The following is a 9,920-nucleotide window of genomic DNA, read 5'->3' as shown; positions in this document are numbered from 1 at the left end:
AAAGTTGTCTCCTGCAGATGGTTGTTCAAAGAAAAAGAGGGAATATCAGAGGGTGAACCACTTAGACATAAAGCTAGATTGGTAGCTAAGGGATTCACACAGGTTGAGGGAGTTGATTATATAGATATCTTCTCACCTGTTGTGAAGTACAAAACCATTAGAATGATGTTAGCCATTGCTGCACACAATGACTTGGAAGTTGAGCAGTTGGATGTCAAAACTGCCTTCTTAAATGGTTTTCTGGATGAAGAGATATTCATGGAACAACCACCTGGTTTTCAGGTGGAAAATGGCAAAACTGATTCGGTTTGCCTGCTTAAAAGGTCATTGTATGGGCTGAAACAGTCACCTAGACAATGGAATCAAAGGTTTAACCAGTTTGTTCAGAGTATTGGTTTTTCAAGGTCAAAATTTGACTCTTGTCTTTACTACAAGGAACTAGGAACACCTAAGGTTGTGTACCTATTACTATATGTTGATGATATGATGATCATCAGCAAAGACAAGGCTGAAATACAAGTCATTAAGAACAAACTCAACTCTGAATTTGAAATGAAGGACTTGGGAGCAGTCAAGAAAATTTCGGGTATTGAAGTCATGAGGAACAAGCAAGAAGGAAAAATGGTGCTAACTCAGAGAAGCTACATTGAGAAGGTGATCAAGAAGTTTAACTTAGATTCATCTAAGGCCACTGCAGTTCCATTTGCAGGGCACTTCAAGTTGTCTAATGAGTACTGCCCTAAAACTGAAACTGAAAGGGAAAATATGAGAGGTGTACCATATGCTATGGCTGTTGGATGTCTAATTTATATCATGGTCAGTACCAGACCTGATATAGCACATGCTCTAAGTGTTTTGAGTAGGTTTATGGCAAACCCTGGGTTAGAGCATTGGAATGCTGTAAAATGGCTGATTAGATACTTGAAAGGGACAATCAAGTATGGTCTGATTTATCAGAAAGACACATCTGATGTGAGGTTAGAAGGCTATGTTGATGCTGATTATGCATCAAATATGGACAATAGAAGGAGTACCACTGCCTATGTATTCATGGTCAACAAAAGCTGCATATGTTGGAAATCACAACAACAACCAGTGGTGGCACTGTCAACTGTTGAATCAGAATTCATGGCCACCACTGAAGCATTCAAGGAAGCTATATGGTAAAAAGGAATACTGCAAGAGCTGATACTGCTTAAAGAAAAAGGGACAGTCTATTCGGATAGTCTGTCATCTATTCACTTGTGTAAGAATCATGTATACCATGAGAAAAGCAAGCACATTGACATTAGATTGTATTGGATTCGAGAGAAGATTGAGGACAGGGTTCTGGAATTGGAAAAGGTGCATACAAGTGACAACCCTGCTGACATGGGAACAAAGGTTCTTACATTCAGTAAACTGATGCATTGTCTCAGTTTGCTGAACATTGGTTCTTGCTGAACATTTCGAGATCTCACATCATCAAGGCTTCAGTGAAAAGTTTCTAGTAGGTTGCTTTAGAGAATCAAGGTGGAAATTTGTGGAAATTGATCCTCTAAACCAACTTATTATCCAACTCATTTAAACCAACTAACTCAACTAACTTTCGGTTATTTTAGTTAGTTAGTTGGTGCTATTCTTATTTGAGTTGGGACCTATATATAAGTCTAGTCTTTTCATTTTAGAAGGGGGAAGAACAGAAGGTAGAAGAGAGAGAATAAGAGAGAGGATTAGAGAGAGTTGCTTAGGGTTCTAAGCTGAGAGTTCTGTTCTTGAAGAGGGTCAAGAACCAGGGGTGTACTCGGGTTGATAGAGAGAAAACTGTGACTGTTTTCTCTAGTGTGTGTCGAGTGCCATCTGAGCTGTGATTGCTCTGGTTATTGTAATTGTATTGCTGCTCTCTTATTCACATATATTAATGAAAAATTGGTGATGTTTCTCAGCTGGAGTATGGCCAGGGATCATGTTGATCTCTAGGACCAGAACCAGGATAAAATCTTGTGTTGTTCTTTGTTTGATTTCTGGTTTGATTCATTGTGTTGATTAATTGGTTTATGATCATTATTACTGTCCAAGTGTTGAGATTATTGCAGGTTTATGATTGAATCCTCAAAGTTATTTCCGCTGAAATTACAACAAAATAGCTTAAAATTTACCAATGTGTTATTCTTAGCACTAAGTATTATTATTATTAATACATTTTATTTTGTGTTAGTGTTTAAGCAAAATTTTGAAAAATGTCATAATAGTAAGGACTATAGCTACGGTCACACAATCTTCATCATTGACCCATACACACACTTTTTCATTTATTTCTTTTTTATGATGGAAACCCATACACACTTTATTATGGGAAGTTGGGAAACTACCAATCTTGTTTTACTTTCTTTTATAAATTTCTATTACTAAACAACTATTTTTTTTTCTTTAAAAAAAAAAAACACTATTTTTTATGAATTTTATTTACTAAACAACTATTTATTACAATGACCCATAAAAGGATAAAATTTAAGAACCCCATGACTAATAAGATACTGACATTTTTTTAAAAAACTGATCTTCTTTCAATTTTTCAGTAGACAAATCTAAATAAAGGTAAGAAATGAGATCAAAGAAAGAGACCAACTTTTTTATAACCAAAATGTAAATATAAAATTGCATATTAAGGTAGAGAAGAGATTGCATGTAAGGGATCAACTTCAAAGTCACATGTGTTGATAAACTCCAAGTAGGGACTGCTAAGACACATGTTTTTGGGACCACCAACTATTAAAATTTGTCATCCAATCCATCTAAAAGCCTTCACAATTTTTATTTTATTTACTTTCTTTTAGAAGCAATTTGGAATTTCATTGGTAGAATTAATTTCTCAATCCTCATACGAAAAGAATCTTCCAAAACAAATTTAAAACAAACTAAAAATATAAAACTAGCCCACTCCATAGAATTAAATATCACTAGTTGATAACTTGAGCCACACAAGCCACATGGTTTTAGAATTTTGCAACAACAAACAAGTGATTCATCACCTTTATTATTTTGTATGTTTAAAATTACAGCAATCCTATTAGTTACTTTATCCAAGGCTAGAACTAAGGCTTACTCAGCTCATAAGCCAAATTTTTTATTTTTTTATTTCTGCAAATATACATATTTTTATGATATTTTTTGAAATTACTATATTTCTTTAAATACGAGTCCATTTTTTAAAAAAAATTATAGTAAATGAACTAAACATATAAGGGAAATTTGAAATTATATGCATAATAGGGACTAAAATTGGTCCCATAATTTAAAACTATTCAAAATTTGTAAAATGGGATATTTTTACTAAAACCCAATTTTACCTCTCTCTCTCTCTCTCTCTCTCTCTCTCTCTCTCTCTCTCTCTCTCTCTCTCTCTCTCTCTCTCTCTCTCTCTCTCTCTCTCTCTCTCTCTCTCTCTCTCTCTCTCTCTCTCTCTCTCTCTCTCTCTCTCTCTCTCTCTCTCTCTCTCTCTCGAATTCCCACCACCCACGGACCATTCCCACTTGACCACCGATGAACTCACTACCCCACGAACCGATGAACCCACCACCCCACGGACCGAACCCTCTTCGGATCTTTTTTTTTTCGTTAGATGTGATTTGGGAAAAATATGGGTTTGGGGTTTGATTTCGTCGGGCCCGATGCAGGCCCGACACCGGTCCGACGGTATCACAGAAAAATTGAGGAAGACAAAGACCTGATGGGGCCCAATGCCTGTGTAAAAAAAATTGATATGGTCGATTGTGAGCCTGATAGTGGGCCCGATGGTGGGCCCGATAATGGAGTCGATGGGTCCTGATGGCTATGAAATAAAAGAGAGAAGAAGAGAGAGGAGAGTGATGTAAATGGGGGGTATTTTAGGAATATTATAAAATGTGTCATATCCCACAAATATCAAATATTACGAGTTTATGGAAAAAAATTTAAGTATATGTGAGCATAAAAAATTAAATTTTCCACATATAATACTATGTAGGTAAATATTTTTATTTTTACAAAATGATCTTTTTATACTATTTCTTACTTAAATTATATTTATTCACGTAAAATTTCTTAGTTATAACATTTCTAATGTTTAATCTATATGTATATTTTTTCATATATCTTTTTCAAAAAAAAAAAAAAAAAAAAAAATTAGAAGCAAACCACTTAAATATTATTAAATATCTTTGTTATTTTTGTTAAAATATATATCAGTTGGTATTCAGTGCAACTCTATATACACTAATACTGCTATTACTGATATGTTATCTAGCAGGCATTCATAAACATGCACGCTAAACATGTAAGTACATATACAATTATAATACTAATCCTACCTTAATTCTGAATTTAGGTGTGCCGATCAACCTAAGTGAAAACTGCTGCTCGACAATTTACAAGCCCTTAAGTCACAACATACATAAAAATGATAAGTGATACGTTAAATCACTTTTTGATGACTTAAACTTAAAACTAGAACTTTTCCTATCAATAAATAGCGTGGCAATACTCTAAATATTAAATAAACATGAAAAATTGGGGTCCCAAAACTGCTAAAAGTGGTAAATCAGATTTCCAAAATGGTAAACTATTTTTCTCGGTTTTGCCTGGGAAACCGGTTGACCGTTTCTCTGTAGAAAACCCAAAAAACTTCAATACTAGCTCAAAACTTTTCCAAATCACACCAAACTCTCTAGAATACCTTATTAAACATCCATAAACATAATACAATTAGAAATTGCAAGAAAAACCCCATAATTAAAATCCATCATTAAAGAACTTTAAGCTCAAACTTTGATCTTTCTCTACAATGTCTACTAAAACAGTAAGAATCAACATAAATAACTCAAACTTAACTAGGGGTGTTCAATAAAATTTACAAACCGCCCAACCCGAATAAATCGCCCAAACCAAACCGAATAAACTGACAAAAAATACAACCCGAAATAATACAATGAAAATCCAAACCGCCCAATGAATATATTGGGTGGTTTACAAATTATTCTAAACCGCCCAATTAACCCGAATAGACCGATTTATATATTTTTCAATAAAAGTGTATATCTTATATTATATAAATTACATTTATTAGTTAAACTATTTTGTATTTAAAGTTTGGACATTTTAATTTTTAACTTAAAACTTAGATTTTATAGTTAATAAGTTTTAGTGTATTTGGATATTGAAGTTAAAGTTTAAAATCTATACTATATTATCACTTTTTTTTATTATTTTATTCAATTATTTTATATTTACTCAATTATATTTATCTTATATTAAAGTTCTTAAAATTAATTCAAACTATAGCATTTTTTAGCTTGAAATATAAATAATATATTTTTATTTTTTTAAAACTAACCATAACAATTATTAAAAAAAAAAACAGTTTGGACGGGTTAACCCGACCAAACCGACAAAATTATTGGGCGGGTTGAACTTTTTTTAAATTTTCATTGGGCGGGTTACGATTAAATATTTGCAACCCGATATTTATATTGGGTTAATAAAAATATGCTATAACCCGACCAAACCGACTGACGTACACCCCTAAACTTAACACGAGAAAGAAATTCTAAACATCACGACACCAAATAGCAACCTAAACCCTAAAACATACATAAAATCATATTTTTCTTCTTGAAATTCAAAGAGAGAAAGGGAGAGAAGCTTAACTTGAGCTACCCCTCTCTTAATCTATAGAAACCCTAGCTGAAATCCTTGACTTTCTAGATTGAAATTGAAAGTAAAATTTTGGTTTCTTGCTTATTGGTGGTGGCCGAACAAGGAAGTAGAGAGAGAAAGTTTAGGCTTTTTCTTAATTTTTTGCTAAGTGTAATCAATTAAACTACTTGTTTTATTCAACTTAAATAAGCTTAGAGTTTATTAAAATCCCACTCAAAAAACATTAATACTAAACTAGGGTAAAATGACCTTCTTACCCTTTCTTAATCACTTAAAGGTGAAATGGTCATAAACCATAAGCCCAAAAATTTCCGACATTTTAAATGTCTAACTATATTACCCCACTATTTCTAAGGTACTAAATTATATCTAAGTGACTATACAGGCCATACGTCGCATTCCACTATTACCGGCATAAACTATGAAAATCATAAAATTCTACATTTATTATAGTTAATACACATAGAATTAAAATAAATCTCCATAATTGTAAAAATAACAATCAAAAGTCTATTTCTAAAATTAAGCTCTAATTATCTACTGATTCTCATAATAAAGCTAAGCGGTGATTACAATATGTGTTGGTTTTTATGGTACTAAATCGGATACGCAGCGAAAAGGTTTCGTATTGTTGATTATCATTGTATCATATCCCAACAATTTCCAAATGTATTTACATTAAATTAAAACATAAAATAATAAGTTTAGAATATATACATTTTGAATACTATCATGGTATCCTTGAAATATCTCATATGTTGTATCCCTTAATCCAGAAGATGAGGATAATGAAATTGGACTCATACTAGTATTTTTCAAATTAATCCACCACACATAAAGAATAGTGTGGGCTATTAGGATAAAGTGTATAGAGTTATTTTTGTTGAGTTTTCAACACATGAGCAAGAACAATTGAGAGAAAAAAAATTTCTTTCTTTTCTCTCTATATTTCAAAAATATATATTTCAAAGTAAGTGTTATAATTTCTCAAATCAAGCTTCTATTTATAGTAGTTAGAACCTTTTAATTAAATCATATTAAATTATTTAAACAAATCAATATCTATAATCAAATTCGGTTACTCACATTTATGAGGGAATCTCTTAACTACTTGAGAGAATATCTCAACCACTTTAAAATATCTTTAACCACTTTTTAAATTCAAATATTTATCTAATTGAATCAATTAATCCAAAAAGACAAACTCTATAGGGACAGCTACATAGTAGGCGCCTACCCTTGTCAGTTTATGACAAGAATGGTGTCCTTTGTCCTGACAACTTTTGTCTCAATAAATCTTGTCTTAACAATTTTTATCTTTTTTCTATTTAATTAATTTGAAAAAATATTTATTTATTACAAAAATAAATAATTACTATTTTTTCAATTCAAAATATTTTTTTTTCTGAACGATATTATACTACTCTTTATTCCTTCCTTTGACAATATTTCAAGGTGGTGATTTGGGGACCATGGACCTATAATTCTAAGCTCCAATAAACTAGATTATTTATTGAGTCTCATCAACCAAATAATCATTGTTTATTAATTCCATAATTACTCCACTAAAAATATAGAATTGAAGTAATTATAGAACTTTATTTAGTGATTTTTATTGTAGTATCCATTAATATAATCAATTCTAGTGATTAGTCCTCCATGTGTTGATTCGTAATTAGTTTTGATCAAATTACCATTTTACTCTACTGATTACTTCTTTAACATTTAGTACCATTAATTATATTGGTCCTTGTCATATATAATATATATTATACACAGCACATTCACTTTGATGTCATGCTATATTCGTAATCCGACTAAAGATTACTTGCACCAAAGAATGGGCATCAGTGAGCCGTACTAGCAACCATCGATTAAAGATTCTATATCTTTAATATGTTGATGATTATAATCATAGTTAAGTGGTCTTAGTTCTATGTACAGCTACAAGCTACAACCTCATATATAAATAAGGAATTTTAAGATATTTAATATAAATTATTCAATAATGAATATTAATAATTTCACATTCAAGCATATATCAATATATTCAACTCTTTATTAATAATTAGAAATATCTTTACAAGCTTTTTAGAGCATAAACCCTAACAACCTTCCACTTGCCCTAAAATCAAACTAAGCATCTCCATTAATCACATATTAGTAACATGACCCATAAAAGATTTCCCTAGTAGCATTTTTGTAGATGGATCTACCAAATTATGTTTCGATGTGATCTTCAAGACCATCACATCACCTCTCTCTACTATATTTCTTATTAGATTGTACATCCTCTCAATGTGCTTGCCTCTATTGTTGGCCTCTTGGTTCCTTGGAGTTGGCCACCGCTCCACTATTGTCACAATAGAGCACTACTGGTTTTTCTACTTCTAGAACTACTTCCAGAGTAGTGTAGAATTTCTTCAACTAAATTTCTTCCTTAGCTGCTTCACAAGCTACTATATATTCGACTTTGCTTAATGTTTCTCCAGACTGCTTCTCCTTCACCAAGAGTAAATACTGACCCATATGTCAATTTTTGACTATCTTTGTCTGATTGAAAATCATAATCAGTATATCTAGTAGGATTCAACTCTCCACTGTAATATATAAGCATGAGATCTCTCGTTCTTCGAAGATACTTGAGAATGTATTTTACAACAATCTAGTGTTCAAAACATATATTAGATTGATAACAACTAACAATCCCTACAATGTAGTATATGTCAGGTCATGTACACAATATTGCATACATCAAGCTCCAAATTGTTGATGCATAAGGATACTTTCTCATTCCCTCTTTCTCTTGATGAGTCTTTGGACATTGATCCTTACATAGAATAATTCCATGTCTAGACGTTGTCCTTTCTTAGAATTCTCCATTAAGAATCTTTTGAGCACCTTATCAAAATAAGTTGCGTGCAAAAGTTCTAATATTCTCCGCTTTGTATCTCTATAGATTTTGATCCTGAGAACATAGCTTGCTTCTCCCAAACCCTTCATTTAGAATGTATCGACTAACCACTTCTTTATGTCTGATAACATTTCTACACTAGTACGAGACAAATAGTTAGTGCATGTGGTATAGATGTCATACTTTTACTAAGAACGTTCTTGATGCATCTGAAGCCTTGTAAATAGGTGTATGGGCGCCTAGATACAAGTTGGTATCATGTTTTATGTTTAATATTTTTCTTACTGAGTTTGTCGACTCACATATATTGTTTGCATGTGTAGGTAAGGGAAAGGCAAAGGCTAAGAACCAATGAGTCCAGGGTTTGAGGATGATTGTACATATCTAGATGGTTAGGCCTGAAATGTTTGGCGTCGAAACGACTTGGGCCTTTATTTTGTAGTCGCAAGGTGACATGTTTATAAAATATATTTTGAATATGATTGTAAATTTTAAAGATAGGATTTCAGTTTTTGTGTACAATTATACATTTATAAAAGTTTAAAGTTTATTAAAAAATTTAAATTTGATACGATTTTCGAAAAACTCTTTAATTAGCAAAGGCGTGCACAAAGAAATTACTATAGCGTGCCTAAGCCAATAGGATGTTACAATTATTGAATTATTTATTTCAATAATAAGTTTTTAATTTGATTAATTTAGGGAAATAATTTTTTATTTTGTTATTTTGGGAACTATTTTTTGATTTAGTTAATTCAAGGAACCAATTTTTGATTTAATTATTTTATTTAACTGGCTTTTGTGTGTAAATTTTTATCTTGGTTGTTTTACGGAACCAATTTCTTTGTCTCAAATTTTTAACTAGTTGATACATATAATGAGTTTCTTTTATCTTAAATTTTGAGTTATTGTGTGTTATTTGTTTTTACTTAATTTGCTATGAAACCGATTTTATTTAGACTTATGTCTCAGTATTTTTGGAATTAATTATTAATTTTTTTAATTGTAACCGAAATCAGAGGTATTATGTGTTATCATTTTTATTCATTTTATCGTGGAAGTAGTTTTAATTTTAATTTATGTTTCAGTGTTTTAGGAGTTGATTTTCTATTTATCTTTTTATTTATAACTGATTTCAGAGTTATTGTGTGTTATTTATTTTTACTCATTTTATTGTGAAACTGATTCTATTTTAATTTATGTCTGAGATATCTAATTTCGATGAAGATGGATACTCCGATGACTTTATCGACGACGATAATAATCCCAGTGACTTTTTTGATGAATTTTCCGATGACTTTTCGGGGACGATGAATTTTTTAGCAACATTGAT

The sequence above is a fragment of the Cannabis sativa genome, chromosome 9, assembly GCF_029168945.1.
Source record: "Cannabis sativa cultivar Pink pepper isolate KNU-18-1 chromosome 9, ASM2916894v1, whole genome shotgun sequence".
Classification (NCBI taxonomy): Eukaryota; Viridiplantae; Streptophyta; class Magnoliopsida; order Rosales; family Cannabaceae; genus Cannabis; species Cannabis sativa.
Note: the sequence above shows the minus strand (reverse complement) of the source record.